This window comes from Labrus bergylta, chromosome 9, assembly GCF_963930695.1.
Source record: "Labrus bergylta chromosome 9, fLabBer1.1, whole genome shotgun sequence".
Classification (NCBI taxonomy): Eukaryota; Metazoa; Chordata; class Actinopteri; order Labriformes; family Labridae; genus Labrus; species Labrus bergylta.
The window spans coordinates 30,076,479-30,096,505 of NC_089203.1; the positions used below are offsets into that span (position 1 = coordinate 30,076,479).

A 20,027-nucleotide genomic window follows, 5' to 3' on the forward strand; every position below is an offset into this window, starting at 1 on the left:
CGAGCGTCTCAGGGCGGATTTTAACTCCAATTTACACCCATCAGGACAGCCGGGTCTTTATATTCCTGCACAATGTGAGTTATGAAAACTGGAGAAGAAGTCGGCAGAAGCAGCTAGCTGTGTAATGGGGTCAGTCTATATGTCACATAGCCACAGGTACTGTGCCCACATACATTTTCAAGCCTCTTGCCGGAGGAATAGCGAGCTGCGAGTATACTTTAGTGCGTTAACAGTAAGACATTTCTACAGATATCAGAGGTGAAGAAATCTGAACTGTACTATTTTTATCATCTGATTCAGCGGAGAGAAAGGAGGTAAAAAGTAGAGGTTAGCTAAAAGGCCCTTTAGTCAACAAACCCTATATGATGTTATATAAATGAAAAGACACTATGCCAGGTGTGTACAAAAAAAAAGTGCACTAATAGTACTTAAATGCGACTGTACAGTTTAAGTGGTTGAAGTTCTTAAGTGCCATGATGAGTCCTGTATTCCCGACACCTTAACCCTGAGATGCAACATAAAAAGGTCTCTCTGGAAGTGTAATGCACTTGAATTGCGCTCTCAAATTTAGAAGTAATGCTTTGCAGAACACTCACAGAGGTCAGGCCTCTGGTGAAGCAGACTTTCTCCCTCAGAGTAGTCTTTTTTTCTTTTTTTTTTTCTGCAGGTGTAAAGGCTGCCGAGTCCACGTCCCTGTCATTGCATTACACCTCAGGCAACTGCCTCGTTCTCTATCTGCCATGCGAGTGCAGCAGAAAACTTTAAGTGCCAGGGGAGTATTTGGGAAACTTAAAAGCACCAATGCTTGCCTTTGTCTCTGTGTCACTCGCTCTCTCCCCTCCGTTATACAACCACAGAACTTTTCTCTCCTCCGCTGAAAGGAAGGGAAAAAAAACTGAACAGAAATCGTTTTAACTCACTCCAGAATGTCACCACGAGCATTGAGTTGGGTATGAGTTTCTCCCTGTATCATAAAGAATAAAAGGTTTATATTACCACGGTGCAACAGAGAGGTGTGTGTTTGTGTGTGTGTGTGTGTGTGTGTGTGTGTGTGTGTAAGCAAAGATGAATGTACTCATTCAGCTCACCACAGTGAAAGCGTCCTCGCATGTGTAGCCACTCCTGAAGGGTATGCTTGTCTGCATTTCGGAGGCTATGCGCTGAAGGAACAGGCAGTCAGTGGACAATCACAGAGGAGCTCAGTGCGTCCATTAAGGCTGTCAGTTAGAAAGGGCCTTGATTAATTGCACACTGCATAGTGGCAAATTAAGGCTGGTCTCGAGTCCCCCCCACCCCCCCACCCCCTCAATAATTAGTTAAGAATAGATTGCCAGGGAGAGGAGGGTGAATTGTGGGTGCCTAGCGTCACTCAGGCGGTCGTACATGTAATAAAAGGTCTCACACTGTGTAAGCATGATAATAACAGAGTGTGTGTGTGTTTGTGTGTGTGTGTGTGTGTGTGTGGGTGAGGAGAGTATTTGCATGCATAACTGTAGCTTGTGTGAATGACTGAGGCAGTAATGATGTTGCTGATGGTGCATACATTTATATCTGCCCTCTGTGACTCTTGCTTGTACACTGCGCGGTGTAAAATATGTGCAGGGAATGAATACAAGCCACTGCTGTAGCCTTTGATTGCTTCTGCACATGTATATTTCATACAGTCTGTATGAAAAGAGCAATGCAAATACCGCAGTAAATCACAGGTGACAGTTTCTTCCCCCTGTTCAGTCCTGCAGCCAAAACTGCAGACAGTGCTTGGGTCTTAACCAACCTCTTCCTTTTTGTGTTTGCACCTGTCTGTTCAGTGTGAATGTAATCATCACATCACGCCCGGATGCATTAAGTCAAAGGCCTAACTGCTGCCTGAGAGTCTTTGAAATCCAATGAGCCAAACGAAGTCCAGAATTCTACAAACGCCAGACTCTAGGGAGAGGTGAACGCAATTTAAGCACAATCTAGACATACTCTGGGCGTCAGCAAAGCCATAACCCCTCGGTCAGTCTCAACACACTGCAACAATTTCTCGGTGATAACACAATCCCACCCAGCTATGAACCCGAACTCAGACCTACACTCTTTTCTCCTACATCCACTGTGGGTCCTTCACCCACTCCACTGCTGGAGATTAAAATAATGAAGAGGCGGGCCTTCCATACTACTTTACCACTTCCTCTCCTAAGAAGAAGAGAAATGGAAAACTCAGATGAACGCTTGATAGCGGTCTTCATCTATGAGGACATTTATAATTCAAAATCATCCAGTTATCACTCAAACTGACACCGGCTCAACCGAAAGTAGGACTGGAAGCGCTCGTCATCCAGACGCAACTCGCCAAAAAGATGATGGTATTCACCATACTGTTTCCTTTTTTTCAGTAGGTCATGAACCCAAAATCTTACTTTGTTTTCCCCCCTCCTTCTTCATCCAATAGGACAGCAACGGCAAGAGCTCGGTGTCTGCTTGTATCCATTTTCCGTTACTGTTATGACATTTAATCGCCCCGTTGTGCACGCAGCCCGGTTCCAGGCACACAACGCTGTTTTGCCCGTCGAGGCATTTTATGAGCTGGCCAATCCAACATCAGACTGCAATTTATATTCTGGATTTTACGGTAGATGTTTGTGAATATCTATAATAACAGAGCTAGAAATCCTCAGTAAGCCCATGTAGCTGTAGAAAGATGAACAGCATCGTGGAAACAAGGTCGAGTACTGTTCATGTGTACATAACATCAACAGGCATTGTGAGTGTGTTATGACTGCTGCCATGAAGAGAAAACACAGTTGAAGGTTTGCAGAGCGAGGCTCGGTCAGTGGAGTTTACACTCAACAGCAAATGGAGCAAGGCAGAGGAGCTCTTTTACGACACTAAGGTGTTCTCGTTTGGTCGGATCTTAATCTTCTTAGAGACACTGTGTTAAGAAAATTAAAAACAGCATCTCCCTTTACCCTTTAATGTAATCCATCATTACCAAAGGTGGTTTTATCAGCGTTTTAGGGCAATAAAAGAAGGAGAAAACAAACCATTGGGTTCATAAAACAGACAGAGTGTAAATTGTTGTGGATATTATTGGGCTTAAAGGGCCGCTGCACTTTGTAACCTCAGCGTATTGTTCCTGAGCTGGGTGAGAATCTCAAGAGGAGCAGCGGTGATCACAACGATCAAATAAACACCCTCAACTTCTCATTTACTCTCCGCTCCCTTCCTTCATCATCTCCTACCTGCTCATGTGTCCTCCTTTGGCTTGTAATCTCAGACAGTAAAGAAAAAGCGGTTACACATTGCACCGCTCTAAAGTGTCAAACTCCATTGTTCACCCATTTGACGCTAAATAAGTGATTCTAGACGAGTCAGGAGGTGTCACTGTGTTCAGAGATTTAAGATTACTTGAACCTTTTATGCACATTTCAGAAGATGGCATGGTGAAGGGTAAGGATATTACTTGACCCATAGGTTTTGTGATGAGGCCCCCCCCCCCCCCGCAACCCTGAACAGGAAAAGCGGCATAGATAATGGATGTATGGATGGATGAGTTCGCTATACATCAGCTGGTCCTAGTTCAGCAGTTGTTCAGCTTGGGGTCTAAAGAGGCAAGTGGCAGAGTTAGAAGCAGCTATCGCCATTGTCCTGTCTTTTTCTCTCAGAGGCTCCGTAGGGAAAATGCTTTTGAAAATACTCGGCCCTGTCATGGCTCAGCGGTGATGAGACTTGGGTCAAAGTCTTGACAGGGTGAAGGGACAAAGGCACACACGGGGCTCTAATAGTTGTCTGTTTGGATGAAGAGCTCAGTGTGAGTGGAGAGGCTCAGTGCTCCTCTTCTTTTCAGAGAGAGCGGCATGCTGAAGTATTGAGGAGCCAATTCTGATAATTTGCTAATTGTCCCTCAACTACTTTTCGAGTGTGCATATATGCAAAGAGAGAATCTGTGAAACACGGCTTTATTAAATGGAAGAGGCTGCTTTCCCAAAGCTTAACAACAGAGTTGAAGAACCCGCTGTTTAAATGGGGAGATATGCTGTTTAATGACATAACTGCCTTGAATAAGAATTGCTGTGCATATATTACTGGACTTGTTAAATCCAGAGAAGGAGCAGATCTTGACATCTGGAGTCTGCCACTTGCACAAGCATGTTTCTACTTCAGCCAACATCAGACAAAACAAACGCTGGCTCCAGTGTGAGCCTTTCACTGTTTCATTCTTCTTAGAAAGCAGGACGACAATCCTAAACGTCACCTTGACTTAATGCCTCTGAATCTTACATTGTGCTCCTTAAAGTATTTATAACACCATCTCCTCAGCCAATTCCTTAGACAGTCAGATACATATCTGGATGTGGAGTGACCTACATTAAAGGGCAAAGGTCAATAATCCTGCCTTCTTTAAGTAAAGACATTGTACAATCGACCTACAATTTGCTTTGGATGTCCAAACGTAATATGTTTGTGCACAAATTAAAAGAACAAACCTGCGTCTCTTGGCTACAGTGAGGGGAGAGTGTAAGGGACATTAAGTGAAGCTCATGCACATGTTTCCTGTTATGTTTTGTGCAGACTTTTTTAGGTACTGGAACAAGCAGTTGATGTGTGTTATGATATTTAAAGGTCACATATCCTCCTCCTCTTCTTCAGTGTAAATAAGTCTCAGAGCTCCTCAAAACATGTGTGTGAAGTTTCTTGTTCTAAATCCACTCTGATCCTGTATTTGATCATGTCTATAAACCCCTCTATTTCAGCCCTGCTCAGAACAGGCTGTTTCTGTGTCTGTACCTTTAAATATGTAAATGAGCTGTGTCTGACCACGCCCCCTCTCTGAAAGGGCTTGGGTGTACTCGGTGCTTTCTTGCTCCATGTCCTATTGTTTAGGGTGAGAAGGCAGACTCAGAGGGCAGAACAAACACCTAGCTGTGGGAGTGTCACCCACCTGGGGGAGGGGCTACTGCCCTTTGTGATGTCATGAAGGGGAAATCTCCAAACGGCCTGTTTGAGCACACATTTTCTGAAGAATGGAGCGGGCAAAAGACGGAGAGGATGGACTTTTCTCATCATTGGGGGGTTGTAGACGGACTAGAGACACATGTCGTGAGTTAGAAAAACATGGGGAAGTGGATTTTGCATTATATGTGACCTTTAAAGATATGAACATGAATCAGAAAATTAACTTGAGTAAATATGTCAAACTATTTTGCGAATGAAAACTTAAAAAAGAGGTATGACACATGTAGAGGTTGTTCCTGTAGCATCAAGGAAAACCAGAGACTCTGCCGTGTGTACTTCAGCTGAGGAGATTTGTTTGACAGGTCTGGCTTTGTATTCAGTACAGTGACAACCCTTACTGATAAGAGTCAGACCTGCGGCATAGTATGGGTTATTGAATTGGGACTGCCTGTGTCACTCTCCCATGTCTTTTCCGCTCTCTCATAAAACAACAAGCTATTTGCTACGCAGCCGGAGTGTAAATATCGTTGTCAACACATCTCCGCATGTGTCTTTCAAACACTGATCAAATGGCTTTCGAGATGTGGATTCCCTCGGAACTGTTCACTGTTTTTTGTCTGTTTTTTATCCAATTTGAGCAGCGGGTGTAATACACCTCAGTATAAAATTTGAATTATCAGAGTGGAGAAAAAAAAAAGGGGGACCTCATATTGTGCTTTATAATGTTTGGAGGGGAGGAGGCGGAAAGTGATGCAGTGTGACAAAACAAATACAGAAGATATGCCACAAGGGAGCACTGTATTAAAGGAGCTGTGGAGGATGTGGTTAGGTTGAATGTACTACAGTGAGGTGGTTGTGTTTACGTGTGAACGTGTATTTGTGTGTGTGTGTGTGTGTGTGTGTGTGTGTGTGTGTGTGTGTGTGCTGCTGACAGAGCCGGAGCCGGTGAAGATGCAGCTTGAATTCTTGTTGCCTGATCAAAGTCCCAGGAGTAATCTCTCATAAGAGCAGAGCGCGGACTGGCTGCACGATGCCCATTTCATTCTGGAGTGTATTAAATCCCTATTCTCACAAACCAGTATGCCCTTTAGTGTGACAATGTAATTTTAAGAGGGGATGTGGGTACAACAAGCAAAGGGGGGGGGGGGGGAAATGAGGTATTCATAAGGCAGGAGGTGACGTTAAACCAAGATTGGAATAAAGAATGAAGGATAGCAACACGCCTCAGTGATTGGCCAGTTGAGGAACTCCCCTGTGTCCAAGCAGATATGTCTCTCCTTCTCATCATGGCGGGGCAATTTTGTCCCGGTTATGGCTCCTCCATTTTCTCCCGAGATACTCCGTATTTCAGCATTTCAATTTCCTCCCTTGTGCAAGCGCTGAGTGCTAACCTACTTCAGATTTTCTCTCAGACGAGAGGAGGAAGGAAGGAAGGAAGGAAGGAAGGAAGGAAGGAAGGAAGGGAAAGAAAAAAAAGGAAACAGAGAGGAATAGAGATGAGGAACTGCTGGGTTGCTTCCCGTTTTCCCACGGTGTGAGGATGCAGATTCAAAGAGAAATATGTCCTAAAACGATGCTGAGGGTTTAAACCCCTGCCTCATAAACCACATGTACACATGTTTAAAGACCACATGCTGAGAGACCTTCCTCTGCTGTGACTTCATATTTTAAGACATTCTCAGCTCATTTTTTTAATATAACAATGCAGCTGGACGTCTCTATTGTGAAGAGCATCACGTTAATATTTTCCCTAATTTTTGTCAAGGAGGATTTTGCAAAATGGCACCACCTCTATAATCTATGGCAGTGCTTCTCAAACTTTTCACAATGAGTGACCATCACAGAAAATAATTGGCTCTCCGAGTCCCACCATTACAGCCAACATTTAGCTCAGGGCTATTTATCTACATATACAGTTTACACAGGAGGTCATTTTATTCCTGATATGCATATTATTTATTATTGACTGCACACCTCACACTGCGGCCTGGACTCATTCTTTCTGCCGCTCCATAAAGAATCCAAACTGGATGTGACTCGAGTCATATTTTTGTGCTGTTTGGAGGCGTTTGTTGCTAGCGGGTGCTGATGCTAAGGTCGCCTCTTGCACTTGTGCTTGGTTCACTGTCTTCGACTTCAATTTCTGATGCGCTGCTCGTCGTATCAGCTGCACTTTTCTTACTAATATTTCCTAGTTTGGAGCCACAGGTGCAAGCAAATTGTAACCATCATATTTGCTTCTTCCGCTTGCAATCACAGCTTCACTTGTCAACTTTTTGATTAGTACCTCTTTTATAAAGCTCCCAGCGTACAACAAGATACCACCAGCGCTACTCGTACCACAGTTTGAGAACGAACTAGCTATTGTGATATCACGTGCAAAAAAAAAAAAAAAATCTGCGTTCCCACTTACCACTTATCATAATTTAATGCTCCAAAATGATCAAGGACTCCAAACTCCCTTTGCACATCATTAACTCAATTACAACCAATCAGCTATCAGTTTAGTTGCTCTTGTTGACATCTGCAGTTCCCCTTTGCAGTCGTATGCAGCTCCGCTCTCTAGACAGCAGCCACAGAGGAAAACATCCCTGACGTGGATACAGTAAAGCATGAGGAAACTTTCCTTTACATCCTGTCTTTAAAGTGTTAGAGCGCACATTAGTCATTCTCCTTTTCATTCATCTTTCTTTGCACAATATGCTTATCATTGTCGCTATAATCCCTGCCTTTCCCCCTTTCTTGGTTTCATCTTTCATAGTTCCCTTTACTGAACACGCACACACACACACACACACACACACACACACACTATCTCTCTGCGTCATTCTCTATTTCCATTCCTCTCTGACTGTTTGCAATGCATCATATCTTCTCTCACCTCATCTCCATCACCCGCTCAGTCCCTTCTCTTCCACTTCAACACCCAGGAAAATCTCTTTGTCCCTGTCGCGCAACGGCAATGAAACATTTATCCACTTCTGAGACGTCCCCCCCCCCCCCCCCGAGGTACCCCTGAAATTGTTCTTCAAAGGAGTTTTGCACAAGCTCTCTAGGCGGCCTAATGTGTCCCCTAAAAGACAACAAGATATTAAGAGAGTGTATGGAAAGGAAGACACAATCTAAAGCTGACTGAATAATGGAATAGAGACAGGATGGAGCTGGCTGTTTGTGCTATCATCCACATATCGAGGTGTGTGGGATTAAATTAATGGTGTGGACATGCACACAAGTTCTGCTATAAACGCTTGATGTGCAAGTGAAGGTCTTCAAGCATACATCAGAGCTGCATGTCTATACGTTTGACAATATAAAAGACATCTAGTGAATCTCTGTGTCGACCTCTGTAAGCAACATTTTTAGGCAAATTGTGCGACTGATCAACTGTCAGAATTAGAACAACAATCATTACAGAAACATCAAAAGCCCCCCACAGTGTAATTCAAAATATATGCAAATTATAATCTAGCAAAAACACTCATTCATTAAACATATTGCTCAACATGGTCGTGCATGCACTCTCTCTCTCTCTCTCTCTCTCTCTCTCGTTGTGGTGCAGTAGTAACACAATGCAGTGTGTTCTAGCACCTTGCATAGTGGACTGATCTCCCCTCGGATCCAACCCCTGGCCTCCATCACTTCATAAGTGTGATGCATGAGACAGGAGGAAGTAAGATGGAGGCCACTTCTCCGCATTCACAAAATCATTTGGGACTGTGGATGTCCTCGTACCTGCTGTCACAGCCTCCGAGTGGTGCCCGAAAAAAAGGATGTGACGGTACTCTCTCCCCCTTTCTCTGAAAGTGGGACATTGCTTTTCCCCAGAGAGTGTAAAGCTCACAGCAAGTGGCTGCTTCTTTTCCTGAGCTGTAGTGTCTCTCAAAGTCTGGCCAACATTTAAAGGATTTGGGCCTCGGACAATCAAAGGGTGGCATGGCTGGGACTGTGGGAGAGCCGTAGCTTCGGACCTAAGTTTGATCTAGCCTGGGGCAGTGCGGGTCAGCCTCCCAGATTAGGTCTGCTTTGGGGAGACATTGCTGCTGATAAACCCGGAGAAACTCAGGTATAGCAAATAAGTCCTTCTAGCAGTTTCCTGGCCTAGATAGACAGTGAAGGGGCAAGGGGTCTGAATTCATTACCAGCGAACAGATGCTTTCTGCTTGTGCTGTGGGTGTAAGCACTGATTCCCAAACTGTAAACTTGATCTCCTTCTCTCATTTCTGTTCTTAAGCTTATTTCCACAATTTGTAACTCAATGCATCGCCTGTTAAAACAAGAAAATGCAGCTGTTTTTTTTTCTTTAACTTGTGTCGCCTCCTTGGTAGATCACATGGTTTGATACACGAGCAGGAAACTGCAAAGCCTTAAAAATATCAACCGAATGGGAGGAGAGGCGTCCTCGTCTATCTTTGAAAAGCCCCGTCTCAACCTTGGCTTACGATACAACACGAGAACAACTCCAACATCCACCTTTCTCCCTAGAACAGAGTTGAACACGCTCCCAGAGCTAACCGCTCAGAATCCTAATGACCCAAATCCCGCTGAAACTTCACTACAGCGCTCATCTAGGTTATAAGTAAACCCGCTCCTCAAACTCTGATCTCCTCACTATGCTCGTCTTTCAGGAGTACAGTCATCTCTAACATGAAGGTTTGCATGTGCATGTGTGTGTTTGTTGGGTTGTGCATCCAAACACTATTGAAAGATTTTCTCTTTAATGGGTTCAAGCATTGCAAATAAATAAAATCCTTATTTTTGCCAACAATAATTACAGTCAAATAAAAACTAACCCACCCATCCCTTTGAATCATTAAGTCGTTAATTAACCTCCTCATACGAGCAAACATAGCAGCGCATCAGAGCTGTTAGATATCTAAACACTGACTGCTTCTGCTGCTGCACTTGGAACACATACAACAGTCTCCATGGCAACAGGAGACGACCAAGTTGTTTCTTCCTCGGCTGCCAAACAGTGGCGAGCGAGCAAGCCCCGAGAAGAAGCATGGAGGACGAGGTTCTTTCATTAAGGTTTAAGTAAGACGCCACAGATGTGATCACACACAGCGGCAAGAAACGACACAGGTAGGAATGTAAGGAGGAGAAAACATTGATAAGTCAGATAACTAGAGGCTCTGTCATATACACATTTATCTCTGAAATGCAACAACACCTAACACCTGAATAATTTAAGTTGAGGTACCGTGTCAATCAAGTAGTGCACCCAAAAATACTTTGATTGAATTATAAAATCTGTAGAAAAGATCCCTATTTTGTTATCTTTCTTCCCTTCCTGAAACGTTCTCGCCATTCCTCTGAAACGACCATTTCATTTTAAGTCGTCCAATCAGGCGCCTCTGCTCGCCAACAAAGTGGGAGAGTAACTGTGTGTATGTGTGTGTGTGTGTGTGTGTGTGTGTGTGTGTGTGTGTTTGTGTGTGTGTGTGTGTGTGAGCATGTAAAAAGTCCAGTTAGCAACGTTAGCACCAGCGCTAGTTTGGGCACGTCCGCCATCGCTCTAATCTCATGTCAACAAAAGTGACAGCGTCGCACGATGACGTCACACGGAGGAGAAACCGGTGCACAGCGTGACGTTTTCCCCGTCTTCACAGAAACACCTTAAACAGAGTTTCTGAACCTCTTCACCCTGGAAGGAGTTTTACTGAAGGAGAGTTTTCAGAGGCCCAAAACGCAGAGTTTTCAAAAATACCCACCAACGTGTGGCCGAGGCCTGAGTTGGCGTCCTTTTACACGCAGAACACCAGCACAGGACAAAAACACGATGAAGTGACAACAGAGGCGAGCAGGTGACGAGTGACAGAGAGCAACCACAACCAATCAAAGGACAGGAGAAACCAGGAAGTAGACTAAAGTAATGGAAGGACATCGGTGTTGACTTGGCGTGTTAATGTAACAGTCTGTTTTGCAATTTCATGTGAACAAAGATGTTTTGGAGAACTGAGCGCGTGTGGACAGGATTATTTTTTGAAACAGAGGAGGCAAACCTCCGTTTAAAAAAGTACCCGCCTACCTGTGGACTCGGCCTAACTAACTCTAAACCAAATCTACCAACGGGTTCAAATAAAGTCACCTCACCTTACGACACATAACGAGAGAGAAAAGTACTGTGTGACTTTTTGTAACAGGGATGCATGTATACATATATTATAAGAAATGTTCACTTTGTCTTTCTTTGTTCTTTGAATGAATTATGACCTCGAGACCGAGAAACTTTCTCTCAGACGCTTTCCATAGGACGATATCTCGAGTCATGAATTTTGTCTAAGTGTTTGCCGTATAATTTGGGAGGTGCGCTTCCTCTTCCTCTTTGCCGAAAGCAAATTGGGATGAAAGGAAGTGGAGTGAAAGAGGACAAAAGAACATACAGACGTATAACTAAGAGGAAAAACAAACTCACTTACCTTCAATAAGGACAGCAGAGGGAGAGAAGGAGACAGAGTGATGTTTTAGTGCCCGAGGGGAAATACCAACACACAACAAATATATATTTACTTTGAGTCAACGCTATTCTCACTTGTTAATTTAAGATATAGCACCAAAGGGAAAATAAACGGCAGCTTTTTTTGAACACTAAGTACACACAAAGTGGCCACAGATGAACAAAGTATACCTTTGTGAGGTGACACCTCATAGAAGTGTGCAGGAATAAATGTCAACACACATTTTATCTCTGCACATCTAACATGTGGCTGCAGGAGCTGGGGATCCAACCCGTGACCTCCTGGTTGAGAGACGACCCACTCTACCACTGAGCCACAGCTGCCCATGTGTGTGTAATGTATGTAAACTGGTCTAATAGTGATTCTGATCCACTTCAAGCCTGACGTTGTAAGTGAAGTTCTTCTATTTGAATTCTTCTGAGAGTTGATTCTTAGATCAGATGGACCAATCCCATTTCAAGACATTTGAGCGTGCATCAAGGATATCTTAAAGAGGACATATTATCCCCCTTCTCCACCTTTTCAAACAGTCCCCTGTGGTCAAAATATAACATGAATCAAGCACCAGAGGAGGTTTGTGACCCTGTATAAACCAGCTCTCTCAGAACGCTCCGTTTTGGTGTGTGTGTCTCTTTAAATCTAATGAGCCCCCCCCCTGAGTTTTCCCAGTAGACATCACTCCTCTGTAACGAGAATAAAAATGGCCGACAAGCGCAAAAGTTTTGCTCTAGTCTGGGGGTGGAGTCCATGGGTGGAGATACCAGGGAAGGGGGGGGGATTTTTTTTTTTTTACCAGAATCCCACTGTGACATCACAAGGAGAGCACATTAGAAACAGAGCATTTTTCTCTGTGTTGTAAGACTTATGCAGACCACAACCAAAGGACTGGATGGGTTTATTTCACATGTTGTGGGTCAGTAGACTCTCAGGTTACACAAATATATGTTCAGAAACACTGTAGAAGTGGATTTTTCACAATATGTCCCCTTTAAGAGATATAATCTAGAGCCTAACTAAACACTGGTGGTAAAGGTTTCATAAATAATAGATTTTAAGGCCTCTCTCTGTGTGACAGCGGTGGATCAGTATAGTGCTCTTCTTAAAACACTCTGTCCGGCAGGAGACGTATACATCATGTGGATTTACTCTCACCCATTAAATATATAGATGCTGGGGACCACATTTTACAGTTTGATAGGATTCCCTGGTCAGCCCCAGCATCAGCCAGGCAGCGAAATAACGGACGTGGAGAGAGAGAAAGGAGAGCGAGTGTATAGGATTGAATAATGACATCCGCATACCTGTTCACTCCCATACATCATTCAGAGGGCAGTATTTCGATAGAGTGTGAAAAGAGGAAATGGAGACATTGGGTGAAGGCGGTGTGAAGGTGTGTATGTGTGAGTTTGCAGATTGCTTGATATCCGTTCTTCCTGCATAGGACTTGATTACCATTCATTACTGGCAGTATTGAATTTTCTTAGCCACTTTCCCCAAGAAGAGGGAGTCGGGGCGGTAAAGAACATTACATTCAAAGGTCATAAAGATAAGCCTGAATAATTATTTTGTGGGTTTATGAGTGATAAGCACCTTGCATGGGACTCAAGTAGCAAATTCAATCAAAGTGATCGTAGACAATAACAGAACAATTCATCAGCAGAGTTAATTTGTATAAGTATGATGTGGCAGCAATTACTAATTGTGTGCAGGCCTTGCATCTTAATTAGGACCAACAGTGCTCGGGCTAATTGAATAAACATCCACTGAACAAACAAATACTAGAAATAGTCGAGTGAAAAACCAACAGCCCCTTGGCGATACCACTTTCCATCTACCCCATTCATTCTCAAACTGTGGTACCACTGGTGGTACGCGGGATCCCTCTTGTGGTACACTGGGATTCTCTTATTTTTACATTTTTTAAGTAAAGATGTACAAATTACATCGTTGAAGCTGTGATGGCAAGCAAAGGAGGCAAATATGATGGTTGCGATTTTTTGCATTTGTGGCTCCAAACAGGAAACATTAGAAAGAAAAGTGCGGCGGATATGTCGAGTAGCACAACAGAAAATGAAGTCAGCGTCAGTGAACCCAACACAACCGCAAGAGGTGACGTTAGCATTGCCAGTGACGCTTCAGCAACAAGCTAGCAACAAAAGACGCAAAACTTTTAGAAACCATGACTCAAGTCACATCCAGTGCAGTCAATAATTAAATTAAATAAAATAAATAACATGCATATCAGGAACAAAATGGACGTCTGTGTAAACTGTATATGTAGCTAAATATCCCTTTGCTAATGTTTTTCAATGTTGGCTGTAACGGTGGGACATGGAGAGCCACATATTTCCTGTGTTGGTACTCAATGTAAAAAGCTTGAGAAGCACTTTTGCACAATTTTTGCAATTAGCTAAAACATGGTTTTAGATCAACCTCACACCCATCAGACTTCACTCTATGATCATTACTTCAAATTTATTTCCACTAGAAACGAGCAAGCGCTTTTATTTCAAGTTTATATTAAATCAATCCTCCCTGATGTGGCGTTGACTTTAGAGATCCTCTCCATTACAAAGGCGATAAAACACAGCATGATACTTTTGTTGAAAGGTTTAGTTTGGGGCTTTTCATTCCTTTAGCTTTAGCGACAGGACAGTGGATAGAGTCAGAAATCAAGGAGAGAGAGAGAGGGGAATGACATGCTGGAAAGGAGCCACATGGTAAATGGACTTGAATATCTTCTGATTACTCAAAGTGCTTTTCACACAGCAGGTCATACCAACACATTCACACACTGATGGTAGAGGTTACTATGTAAAGACATTAAAACGCAGCGGGAGCAATTAGGGGTCAAGTGTCTTGCCCAAGGACACATCGGACATGTGGCTGCAGGAGCTGGGGATCAAACCCCCGACCTTCTAGTTGAGGGACGACCGACTCTACCAACTGAGCCCCAGCCTCCGTACATGGGGAGCGTAAACTAACCACTAGGCTACCGACGCCCTGACAGCATGATCCTTTGACAGAGAATACACAATTCATTAATGCCCTTTGAGCAGAACAACAACACAATGGCAGCAGGTGTTTTGGCTTCTTTAAGACTGTTTAAAAAACTGTTTGCAAACCCTTACATTTAAAAATGAGAGTCAAAGCAAAAATTATCAAGTTTGATCTGACTGTGATTGAAGTATAAGAGTCGGATGAAGTGTTTTCCATCTGTACACCAATGAGCCCAACCGAGGGGAATCGACTTACAGGAATAGCCTCCAGTGGTCTGAGAGGGAGCGCGACAGAGCGTTAATTACTTGGGCAACACCAGAGAACAGGGTAAAAGGCGTGTTAATGAAATACTAATAAGGTTCCAGTTGGAGTCCGCCCGCTTTGCCAACCTCTGAAGTGATCTCAAGGACTTCAGTTTCCTTCTGTAGCCGGTTTCCGTTATTGCTAATTACTGTCACTCACATGACAGACGGCGGTTGAGAAAGCATTACTGCCGGGGAATAAATCCTTTGTGTGTCTTCCTTTGATGGAGGACAGCCAGACCGGTTTACTGGATGTCAGCATTGAGGGGCAGGGGGAACATGCTAAACCCTCTAAAGCTCCATTGTCTGCCAGACTTTTTGCCTCCTCCATTCTGTAATTTTACAGTCGGGGAACAACCTAGTTTGGGTTCTCAAGAGAGATTATGTTTATGTGCGTCTTAAGAGCGCTCTAATTGAGCTACTTTGAACAGCTGCAGTGTTTAGTTCAGTCAAGCAGCCACCTCCATTTTCCCAGAGTTGACTTAGTATTGTTAGGTCTTCAGAGTTGTCTGGTGACTTCAAATCTAAGGTTAGGATCTACAAGGAAGGTAATGGAATTTCCACTATGGGCATCCTGCAGGACCGAACAGCCATTTCACAAGGCTGTGCTGCGCGACGAAGCACAAACTGATAACATAAGTCTAAAGGAAACTCTTCCAAGTATTGGCGAGCAGCAAGTCGGGGGAGAAAAAAGCAGACAGGAGTGGGGAGATATTCTCAAAGACATTTGAAGATACAGCAATTTCTCTGAGGCAATCATTTGATGCTCTCATTGCTTGATGGCTGAGTGTCACCACTTTTGCGCTCCCATCACTCAAGTGCATCCAGCACTCCAAGAAATTGATTGTTGGAGGATAGGGGCTGGAACCGTGCACACATACAGAAGTACACATCTAGTGTGGAATAAAACAGTTTCTCTCGGCACTCAAAGGAGGAGTTAAAGAGTATGTTCTCTTTTTTCCTCTGTGTTGATGTGTATATAAGTCTTTGTTCTATAAATTACTACATCCAAACTGAAAACATATATTCTTTCCTTAGACAGATCCAGAGATTAATTTATTGATTTTTTTTTCTGACGTGTATACTCTCCAGTTGGGCAGACCCTCACAGTTGTCATAGTATCTGCTCATATTACACAGAGGCTCTGCGGACCTCTCGGTGAGTACAATTCCCTCCTATCAGGTAGAGAAACGGATTAGTTCAGAAGATTATTTTGCCTCCTCCGAGCTAGTCCCCCGTACTCATCGCAGGCACCACAGTAGGTTTTATTTTCCCTGATCTCATATAAGACATTCAAAGCGTCACGCTGTATTGAACCGATTGAAGGTCAGTGGAGGGTTAGTTTTAATGAACATCTTTCAATTATTTCCATAGTCCTATCATAAAATAGCTTGAAATAGATTAAGTCCTCCGAAGGATTACATGAAAGGGCTTTAGAATTAAGACTTGTACAGTAAATCCAGAACTGGAACAAGCACTTACAATGACTGAATGTCACGATCAATGCTTGTAAGTCAGAATACGAGAATATTCTGTCAAAAACAAGGACGACTAAACCCTGAGCCTTTGAAGCACATACAAATATGTGCTGCTGGAAGATAGAAAATGAGAGTTTTAAAAGCTTGTTTAGTTAAAGGAGCAATATATAACTCTGACACCTAGTGTTTAAAATGGGTACTGCAGTCCAAATTCTAAACATTGTAGAGAGCTGTCTCCCCCCTCCAGAGTCGCTGCTCAAGCAGGTCCCCATGTGGTGGACTCTGAAGCTTCAGTGTTTATCCAGCTCTGCATGGGTCTGTAAACCTTTCTGTGTTCTAACCTCTCTCCATTTTTCAAAAGCATCTCCAATATTGATCCTAGTTTGAGCACGTTTCTGCTCGTGGAGCTTATTAGAAACATGCAGAGGCTTTTTAGGTCGGGTACAGTCACTTCTATCTGAACCACTTCTCTTGACCGCTTCCATCACTGCAACACCTGTTGACCTGATAACTGCTCTCATATCTGACAAACCGAGGGGCGTCCAAAACGGCTGTGTGGGGGTGTGTCTTAAAAGCGTCTACCTTCTCTGGTCCAAACAAATCCAGAGCATTCAGGAGCAGAATCTAAAGTTAGAAGGAGGACATACTGGCTGCTGCATTGTTGTCAGAGAAGCCAGCACTTCAACATAGCATGTTTCCTTAATATCTGATGATAAAGTAATCTCTTACAGACTGCTCCTTTAATGCTTGTCTTTTATTTCAAATTTTGAAATTGCAAGCTCAGTGTCATTATATGATTGCTGGCCAAGTGGTAAGCAGGTGTTTCATTTTCTCTCCATGCTACTTTTAGAAATAATGCAGACTCTTTTCACGATACTCTTTTGTCTTGGAGTTACGATGAGATATTTGATGACTCAGAAGACTCTAAGAGGCTTTCAGTAAAAGCCCCAGTGAACTTATTCCTCTCTCCATCTCTTTTTTCTCTCCCTCTTTTACATCTGGCTCGAGTACAACTCTTATGCAGTCACTAAGACTGTGTTTGCACTGCTTGCACAGCAGTGGTCGATAATAACTTTAATGGTAATGGGATTCCGGCCAGTATCACATTACCCACAGCTGATAGCATAAAATGCGATTATCATTTGCCATTTTTTTTGCACTGCCAATGCTTACAGTGCCAGTACAGCTGTCTGTGTTATCATTAGTAATGTCGAGCATTAAGCGTCGTGTTGGACGGCTTTGCCATCCTTCTGTGTTTCTGAACGTTACAGAAAAAAATCTGGCTCATGCAGTTTGTGAGGCTGATGGTATTTGGGGAGGAATCTTTAATCCTAGGCAGTTTGTGCTAGATAGAAAATAACACCTTCCAAATGGCTCCATCGAGCCAAGCCAAGTTTAGTACACTGGGTATAAGTAATCTACAGCATTTCACCTTAATATTCACTAGGTCTTCACCACTTAAACATTGAGTCCTGATTAAAACTAAACAGACCTCAACGTTACTAAGCCTTCATTAATCAGGGAGAATAATCAACAAGGGTGAAATTTTATGAATTACGACTTCAGAGAAAGATTTGGATGCCTGTTTTTCAATTTAAAAAAACAGTTTCACAAAAATATTTATAAGGAAAGATGAAAAGATATAACCTACAGTCAGGGGTGTGTCCAAACTTTTTTGACCCCGGTTGGCCCAACTGATTCACTGACTTATGCAGGGGTGGCCTGAAGTGTGATGTGCGCACACAAATGACACAAATGAATATTGATTATCTACCCTTTTCTAATGGCAGCAATCGTATCTACTTTATCGTATCCCCCCTCCGTGCCAGAACCCCAGTAGGTCTTGTCCCAGCAGCAGAAGCCAGGCTCTCGAATAGACGGAGCTCCCCCGACCTTCAGCAAGGTGATCTGGCTCTTCTACCACCCGACATCCCTGACGCCCAGTCTCCACCATCAGACTGCGCTGTCCCCACAACCACCTCCGTCCTCATTCATGCACGGCCTGCCCGACCTCCACCTCAGCGGCAAGTAAGTGTGGACAACAGGAACGTGAGGAATACAAAGAAGAAATCCTTCCTGCATATTATCCCATATGCTCTTTTGTGAAGCGTCTCCAGAAAACACTTGATTGATTAAAAAATGCATGCAAACTGCTGCACACTGTCTAACTTACAAAAATACTTTAATTGGCAATGTTTAGGTCCCCAAAAATGGCCAGACAAGGCATATAGCCAATCACAGTACAGGATTTTTGGACCTGGGGTGGCCAATAAGATTTGAAGGGTGGCCCTTACCCTCCAGGCATCCCCCTGCCTACAGTTTCTATCAAACAACAGCTTTTCTCTGTGTAGCATCAGGGACACACTGAGGTGAAGACATGCTGAGCCTCACTTGAAAGCCTCACTTAAGGCGTGATAATCTTTAAAGCCATGCTATAAATTTGCCTTAACTTACAAAGTCCACTGGGAATTGCCACTTGAGCAGAATCTTTGAAAAATGATAGTAGATTACCGAGTCCCTACTCTTCACTTGATGCATTTAGCCAATAGCTCGAGCACCACCTGTGTATCAAAGAAATGCTTGATGAATGAGTAAATTCTTGTAAAGACAAATGTATCAAATGCCCCTATTCGCATGGGATTAGAAGTACCCAGGGATCTCTTGTAATTCGGGATTTATCCTCCAACGTCAGGGTTTGGAATGAGATAAACACAGCCGTTAATAAAAGGCTTTAGAGTATGTCACATCTGAAACATGTCAGGAGAGATAAAGAACTTCTCTTAAAGCCTGCCATCAACAATTTGAAACGGAAACAAAAAGTTAGTTGAAATAAAATTTTAAATTGTGCTTGTGATTTCTAAAACTGCGTCCCTGAATATAATTTTTCCATGAAATGGTTTTTCTTCCGGTGAAGGACACTGACCAGGATGTGGGGTTTTAAAACTCCCCAGACAAAGTCCCATAAAACTCCTCTCTGTCCTGAACAGCTTACACAAGGCCTTTTAGTTTACTGACACGCCGTCTTTATCGCGCTCGCTTTCTCTCCCTAAATCATTGCTGAGCCATTGGACATTTAAGACAAGCCTTTGTTTTTATGTTGAGGAATGGCGATGAGCGGGGAAAGCATTTTGGATTATTGAAGCTACCTAAATTGTTTGTCGAGCCAGAGGGTGTTTTGTTGCTTTGCTCTCAAAAGCATTTTTTCCCCCTTGTGCTCTCCCAGCAGGATATCTTCACAACACTGAGCTGTGTGGCATTGGACTTAGTGGATTTAAAACATCGGAGAAAATCGCCTTAAGGCGTGAGCGGTGGATTGGACAACAGTATATTAAGGGTGACCACTTCTGAGCGATTATAAACACAACAATTTTCAGCTTCAGGACAAGACGTTAGAGATAAAGCAGGAACGATTATCGACTCAATGTCTGTTTTAATCTGAACTTTTTCATCAGCTTTGCTTTAAAAAAAAAAAAAAGCAGAGAACATTTACTAGAATTTATTCAGAACCCCAAAGAAAAAGGAAATGTTACTATCTGTCAGCCATGGCTATAAAATTCTACACCATATTTGTGCTATAGGCTACATCTTCATCTTTGCTCTCTTATCTTGCAACTCATTTTAACTCCTTTGGAAGAGCTCTTTTAGAAAATGTGTAAGAACTGCTGCTGCATCCTAAGCGTAGCATCTATGAGGGTTTTTTTTTCTTCTAGAGAGAGATGGGAAGGAAGAGATGGGCATCCGCCTCGTTTGCATTCTGCACAAGCAGGACGATTCAGGGGCCTGTCAGGCAACGGCTCTCTTCATCTGAGGTGCCTTTGAGAGCTTGGGAGAAAAGAGATGCATGCGAGGAG

The 20,027-nt window shown here is 43.3% G+C and overlaps 1 protein-coding gene across 6 annotated transcripts in view; it reads right to left on the bottom strand.

Moving 5' to 3' along the window:
• lingo2 (leucine rich repeat and Ig domain containing 2) overlaps positions 1–20,027 on the bottom strand; it is a 247,861-nt gene that overhangs the window by 43,095 nt on the left and 184,739 nt on the right. Inside the window, exon 5 of one of the 6 annotated variants that reach the window (XR_010666863.1) lies at positions 4,596–11,357. The exons of the other annotated variants lie outside the window; for them this stretch is intronic. The gene's annotated coding sequence lies outside the window, so the exon portion shown is untranslated. Of the gene's footprint in view, positions 1–4,595; positions 11,358–20,027 lie in introns of those variants that run through there. 6 annotated transcript variants of the gene reach the window in all.